Source organism: Sycon ciliatum, chromosome 13, assembly GCF_964019385.1.
Source record: "Sycon ciliatum chromosome 13, ocSycCili1.1, whole genome shotgun sequence".
In the NCBI taxonomy this organism is placed as follows: Eukaryota; Metazoa; Porifera; class Calcarea; order Leucosolenida; family Sycettidae; genus Sycon; species Sycon ciliatum.
In genome coordinates this window covers 10087988-10095487 of record NC_088655.1, presented here as the reverse complement: position 1 = coordinate 10095487, position 7500 = coordinate 10087988, and the positions used below count along the sequence as shown (strand labels likewise).

The 7500-nt window shown below is 53.3% G+C and overlaps 1 protein-coding gene across 1 annotated transcript in view; it reads left to right on the top strand.

The window, feature by feature from the left end:
* Positions 1-7500, top strand: part of LOC135829985 (uncharacterized) — a gene marked incomplete in the record, with an annotated part of 44019 nt that overhangs the window by 4708 nt on the left and 31811 nt on the right.

The following is a 7500-nucleotide window of genomic DNA, read 5'->3' as shown; positions in this document are numbered from 1 at the left end:
AGAGAGAGAGAGAGAGAGAGAGAGAGGAAAGAGAGAGAGGAGAGAGAGAGAGAGAAAGAGGGAGAGAGAGAGAGAGAAGGGGGGGGGGAGGAGGGAACGAGCTACGTCTTCCTCTGCGGCCCTCGTCTTCCTGCCCACACTCAAAGTCTGTCTACTATTGCTATTCTCTTTCCTGCTCACACACCACTTACACGCACTTACTCGCTCCCTCTCTCCCTCTCTCATCCCCTGTTTTTTCTCTCTCATCCTGTTCCGAATATGAACTGCGTGGCGGAATCACGCTTATGCTATTTCTAGTAGTTCTACGACAAACTCCAAACGACTTCTTTCTTCCATTTCACTCTGTTTCTCTCTCACGACAACTCCCCCAAGCAGGGAGAAACAGCAAATACAAAAGCAAAGAAAACGCCGCGCGTACGGCACATGCAGGGCCATATGCGCAACCTACGACAAATTAGCAGCAGCGCTGGTACAACAGAAATGTACAAACGCCGGAAACGTAAAGGTCATGAACCCGTGCGACCCCCTGCCGGCTGGGACAGGATGGCTACAGCTATAAACGGACTCATATCGAGCCAAGAAAGATACACGACAGATACAACTCAAGCATATAGAAACAAGAAATAATTAGTGCACTGCAAGTGCCAGCGTAATCTGGCATAATGGCAAATATTGCATAGTAGTGAAGGCGAGTCCTGAACATCTCTCCCCTTCTTCAATCCAATACTGCTTGCTGCTGGGATTGATCTTAAAGCGCAACATGCCAGCTCAACGATAGCATCAATAAATAAAATAGCAACTAACTCATGCACTACGCGAATCAAAATAGCATACTGCTTGACAACATGCAAACGGGTGCATAGGCTAAACTGCACTATGATAACCACAAACAATAATGAAAAAACACTCCGAACATAACGAGCAAACGAGCAATGCGTTGTCGAATATTCATACACACTTTGACTTAATTCTCTTACTGCTCACTCCGCGTCAATACGGCACAGTCGAGTGATAGGCCGTGTCAGATACTTCCCTCGGACCTTGATCTTCACGACTCGAACATGCCCATCACTGCCTGGGTACACTTCCGCCACTCTTGCTAGTGGCCACTCTCCTCGTGCTGTGTCTGGTGACACGACTAGCACAACATCTCCGACGGTGAGATCTGGCTTGGTCTGAGTCCACTTCTTGCGACGGTTCAGCTCTGGCACAATTTCCTTCATCCAGCGGCGCCAGAATTGAAGTACGATGTCCTGGACCATCCGCCATCGCTGTTTGAGTGTCCATTGCGTCTCGTCAGTGCCTGCTGGGACGAATGGCATGCCCTGCTGCCCATGCAAGAAATGGTTCGGTGTTAGCGGTAACGGATCACGTGGGTCGGCTGACTGGTATCCCAATGGGCGGGAGTTCATCAGCGCTTCAGCACCGGTAATGGCGGTGTACAACTCCTCGTCAGTCGTATCGCGGTTGCTGAGTGTGGCAGACAAAGCTCGTTTCGCCACCTTGATCAGTGCTTCGTGTGCGCCACCAAAGTGCGGTCCACTAGGTGGGTTGAAGTGCCAACGAGTGCCTTCTTGCGCCATGCTTCGCTGGAGCTTGTCGACGTCTAGCGCCTCTGCCAACTCACGGAGCTCATTGTTGGCGCCCACAAAGTTTGTTCCATTGTCGGATGTGACTTCCACTGGCGTTCCTCTCCGGTTGGTGAAGCGATGATACGCTTGGAGGAACGAGTCCACGTCGAGGCCGTACGCTAGCTCCAAGTGAACGGCACGTGTCAGATGGCAAGCGAACAGACAGAGGTACCTCTTGGCTCGGGTCTTGCCTCGTCCTTGCTTTGTTGTAAATGGCCCAGCGTAGTCCACTGCGACTCGTGCGAAGGCTCGTAGCGGCAGGCTGACTCGTACCTTCGGCAAGGGAGCCATTACCTGTTCTGCTGGTGATGCTTTTCGTAGCTTGCATCTGGCACAGTTGGACTCACAGGAACGAATCTCGTCACGCCCACCGAGCAACCAGTACTGATTTGATAGCTCCGATAGCATGTGATTGACGCCGCACGTATGATTCCCGCGATCATGGTACGACTTGATGATGAGTTGCGTGATTCGGTGTCCCTTTGGCAGTATTATCGGGCACTGCTGGTCGAACGATAGAAATTCGGCATGTTGAAGACGACCACCAACCCGCATCAACCCGTCCGCATCGATGAACGGCTGGAACTGCCTCAGACTGCTGGCCTTGGGCAGTGAGTTCTTCTGCCTCACGGTGTTGTACTCAAGCGCTTGTTGCTGTGCTGTTCTGCAGTGGTACGTTCTTGCGTCCTTCAGCTCATCTGCCGTCAGCGTGGACGTCACTAACTTGCTGGCCGGTGTGCGACAATTCTGGATAAACCGGAACACCCAGGCTGTCACGTGTAGGAGTCGATTAAACTCGGAATAGCGAGACGGGTCCAAGCGTCCCAAGTCGGCGGCAGTGATGCTGCCTGTGAATGTCTGCTGTTGTTGGCTCTGTGATGCCGTAGCCCGATGGTCCTTCTTCACTTCTTGCTTCGCATTGTCCGTCAATGAAAGCTGTGCCGGTGCTGGTGGCCACGTCGATTGCTCTTGCTGCAGAAATTGCGGTCCCTCCCACCACAGCTGGCTGGTGATGAGGCTGGTTACTGAGGTTCCACGGGACGCGAGGTCTGCTGGGTTGCACTTCGTTGGCACGTAGCGCCACTGTTCTGGTTGCGTTGCCAGCTGTATCTCCCCGATACGATGCGCGACAAATGGCTTGTGGATGCGACTGGGGTTGCGAATCCAGCAGAGGACATCCACGCTATCACTCCAATAGACAACTGCTGACTTCGGAATCTTGAGTGCCTCAGCTGTAGACTGTGCTAACTGGAGGCCGAGCATGGCTCCCATCAGCTCAAGACGGGGTACGCTGATGGTCTTGAGCGGTGCGACGTGTGTCTTTGCAGCAACCATACGAACACAGACCTGTCCATCTGCAAGGGTTGACACTGCGTAACAAACTGTTCCGTAGGCTAGCGTTGATGCATCAGTGAAGACGTGCAGTACCTTGTCCGGGGCTTCACTATTCGGGTAGAGACAGCGCGGTATCTGGATGGCATCTGTGTCGCAGAGTTCGTTCAACCAAGCTCGAGCCTTACCCGCTATTGCCTCTGGCGCTGGGGTATCCCAATCCAGACCGGCTACCCACATTTCCTGGATGCAGATTTTCCCACGCACAACGAATGGTGCTAGGAATCCTAATGGGTCGAACACTGTAGCGATGTGTCGCACCACTAGGCGCTTCGTGATGTTGTTGTCTGCTGGCTTCGAGAATGTAAAGCCAAACTGGTCACTGTCAGGCCGCCACTGTACACCAAGCGTCTTGGTTGTTGGTAGCTCTCCTGACAAGTCGATTGATGATTGCCGGTCTTCCTGCGGAACGCTCTGCAGGACTGTTGGCGAGTTGCTCAGCCACTTTCTGGCTTTCATCCCGGCGGTGCTCCACACAAACGATAGCTGGTGATAGAGTTTAACTGCTTTCTCGTCACTCTCCACTGAATCCAGTGTGTCATCCATGTAGGTTGACTCCAGAACTGCTTCGGCGCCTCGAGGGTGCGTCACTGCATGTTGCCGCGCATGGTTCTGGATGACGTAGTGTGCGATGAATGGTGAAACGTTGAGTCCAAACACCAGTCGATTGAATTGGTACACGTTGACCTCGTCTTGTGTACGCCAGAGAAACCGGAGGTGCTTGCGATCGTCCGGGTGTATTTCGATTTGCAAGTACATCTCTTTGACATCACAGACCAGGGCTACTGAGTTTCGACGGAATCGTAGCAGCACGTCAAATAGCTCTCTCTGAAGCTTCGGACCAGGCAAGATGGCGTCGTTCAAAGAAATGCCCTGATAATGTGCAGCAGCATCAAACACCATGCGTACCTTCGTCGTACTCTTGTCCATACGCACAATGGGGAAATGTGGCAGGAACCAACCGGAATTGGCGATGTCCGCTGCTTGCACTTGCTCTACATAGCCCTTGTGCACGTAATCATCGATGGCTTGGCTGTATGCTGCTGCTACTTCGCTGCTGTGCTGCAGTCGCTTCTCTGTGCTGCTGAGTCGGCGCAGTGCCATAGCGTAGTTGTTTCTGAGCTCTACTTTCCTGGCGTTCCATGGCAGCTGGATCTCGTAGCGCCCGCTGCTAGTGCCAATCAGCGATGTTGCGACGCGGTCTGTGGCCTGCTGCTCGGCTGGTGTCAACTGCACGTGGCTGCGTAGCTGGGTGCCGCTCTGATCGATCTCCCAGAACCGCTGCACGACCTGGTTGAGCTGCTCGAGACTGGCGGTTGTCGTACTGTGACCGTTCAGTGATGTGATGGCTGTGGCGTCGGGATTGACGAGCCCGACACAAGTCCAGCCTAGTGGAGTTCTTCGTGCAACAGGTTCTCCTGGACCTCCTGCAATCTCGTCTAGCGATGCATGTAGGTACGGATGGTCGACTCCGATGAGTATGTCGATGTGTTTTGTTCCATTGAGAGGAGGGAATGGGACCTCTCTCAAGTGCTGCCACCGATCTCGCTGATTGTTCCAGTCAATTGCCTTGAGTGATGCGGTCACATTGTTGGTTGTCCATGCCGTGAAGTCATACCTGGCACTTCCGTCGCTGCTGCTGATTTGACAGTTCACTGAGACGGTGTTGAACGTTGTCGCTGCTCCGTTGAGGACAGACACCGTAATACTCTTTTGTTCTCCTGCCAGACCCAGTTCAGCTGCGATGCTACTGTTCATGTAGGACACGGTGCTGCCGTCATCAAGTAGGGCATTCACCGCAATCTTGCGGTTGCCGTTTACCAAGGTCACCGGCACTGTCCGCAGGGCTGTCTGTGGCTCAACTTGCTGGCCGTGATGCGTTCTGGCATGCGCACTGGTTTCGGACACTGACTCCCCTTCCGTGTTCCTGAAGGATGAGGGAGGCCCAGACATCTGGCCTGACCTGTCTGGTTGACTGGGTGCTGCTCTTGGCTTTGCCATACCCTGGTTGTTACTGCTCTGAGCTCCAGCTGGTTTCCTCGCCGCAGGGTCCATGCTGGTGTCACTGTTTGATGAGTGGAGCAGGCGGTTGTGCGTTTCCGTGCAGCCGTCGATCCCACAGGTGCGGCTGCGTGTGCAGTTCGACCCACTATGCCCGCTGCCTAAACACCTGTAGCACAATGCGGCTCCTCGTGCTGTGGCCCAACGCCTTGTGACACTTTGCGATTGAAATGTTGGGCATCGCCACACTGGATGACCCTGGCCACATGCTGGACAAGAGCGGTTGCGGCTCGGCAGGTCGCCACTAGTGCTTGAGCTCACGAAGGTGTGATGCGAGGTACGCCGATCTGCTCCTCGTCCATGGCTGCTCACGTCCCTTGGCCGTGCAGTGCTGGACTCCTGTTGACGGGTTTGCGAGGTCACTCCCCGGACTGACTCGGCAGCTATGACTGCGAATTCTGCCTCACGATTTACCCAGGTCAGCAGGGTTTCCACATTCTCGGGTTCGTGGTTTTCGTAGAGCCAGCGTTGATAGTTGACTACCATGGCTTCCGTCATTTTAGACAACAGCTTGGCATACAGGGAACCGTTGCCCAGCTCCTCAGTCCGCTGCATATCCTTCAGATTGATGACTGCCACGTCAAGTAGGTCCGCAAATCGTTCTACGTCTTTTGCTGATTCTGGACGGATGGGTCGGAATCTGTCCAGCTCCTCGAGGTACAGGCTCACCTGTCGCCGACTTGTGCCGAACTTTCTCTCCAAACGGTTCTTGGCAGCTTCATATGCAGCGGCAGAGTGGCCCAGATTCTCTACTGCTCTCAATGCGTCGCCTGCCAGGTACTCCCGCAGCTGCAGCATTTTGTATTCGGCTGTCAGCGGAGCTTGATCAATGCATGCCAGAAATGCTGCTTTCCAGCTTGGGAACTGCTTCTTGTCCCCACGGAATACTGGAATGGATACTCGCTTAAGCTGCCTCCACAGGTCCTGGCCGACAGCTGCCCTTGCCGATTGTGGTGGCTGTGGTGGTGGTGCTGGTAGTGCCGGCTGCGCTACTGCGGACATGCGCACTGCTGGCAGAGCTGGTCTACTACTAGTAGTACTGAGTGCTACCCTTGCACTACTGCTCCTTGTATCTGTACTGCTGGATATTCCGGTATGTGCCTGAGTGTACAGTGGTGCACTTACTGGGGCAGGTACATGACGTGGACTGGTTCCATCCCCTGTGCTGCTGGTGGTCATACTGACTGATGAGCTAGCAGTGACAGCTCCGGTCTGGCTAGTCTGGGTCACTGATGACTGGCTGGCAGTAGTACTCAGTGCAGGATCTAACTGCTTACTTAGTTGACCAGGTTGCCACTGTTCCTGGTGTACAGTCTCAGCTGCTGCACTAACAGTAACACCTCTCCTGATACCAGTACTGCTAGGATCGGACTCCAGTGCTTGCTGACTATCTGAGTCAGCTGGAGTGGCCTTTTCTTCCTGAGACTGGGTCACACTTGGCATGAAAGGCTGGGCTGTGGCATCCAGACTATTAGTATTACTAGTACTACTGCTCGTCCTTTCCACAGAGTTCTGGCCCGCTGCAGGTGCAGGCTCTTTTTTAACCTGCGACTCGAGCTGGCTCGCGAACTGGTCGAAGCGATCAGTCGTCGCTCTCATTTCTTGATTTAAGTCTTCCATCTCGTCGTGTACCTTCGATACGGCTTTGATATTATTAGCTCCCAAGTACAGTTCCTCCATGTCGGTCAGCAATGCAAATATTTCTTGCTCGACATTCTCAAGATACCAGAGCTGCTGGTCCGCCGCTTCCATCGTACCGCCCTCTCGCATTATAACCAACAACCCTCGTCGGGTATTTGTAAATTCTCTTTTGGCTTTTTGTTTTTTGCTTTTCAATTGCATCAAATGGCCTTCGACATTTTCAGGTGGTACAATCGACTTGCCAGGAGGTACACCGCTGGAAGCCGTATGCTTCTTGCTTTCCGGTGGGTCCTGTTCCACCTCCGCTTCGTGTGGGCTGATCGAGCTGCTCTCCTCGACATCGCTACTCGTACGCTCGGACATTTTCGACTTACAAACTGCTAATTTCAAATATTGTTCGAACCATCCTCTGCTACCATCTGTTCCGAATATGAACTGCGTGGCGGAATCACGCTTATGCTATTTCTAGTAGTTCTACGACAAACTCCAAACGACTTCTTTCTTCCATTTCACTCTGTTTCTCTCTCACGACAACTCCCCCAAGCAGGGAGAAACAGCAAATACAAAAGCAAAGAAAACGCCGCGCGTACGGCACATGCAGGGCCATATGCGCAACCTACGACAAATTAGCAGCAGCGCTGGTACAACAGAAATGTACAAACGCCGGAAACGTAAAGGTCATGAACCCGTGCGACCCCCTGCCGGCTGGGACAGGATGGCTACAGCTATAAACGGACTCATATCGAGCCAAGAAAGATACACGACAGATACAACT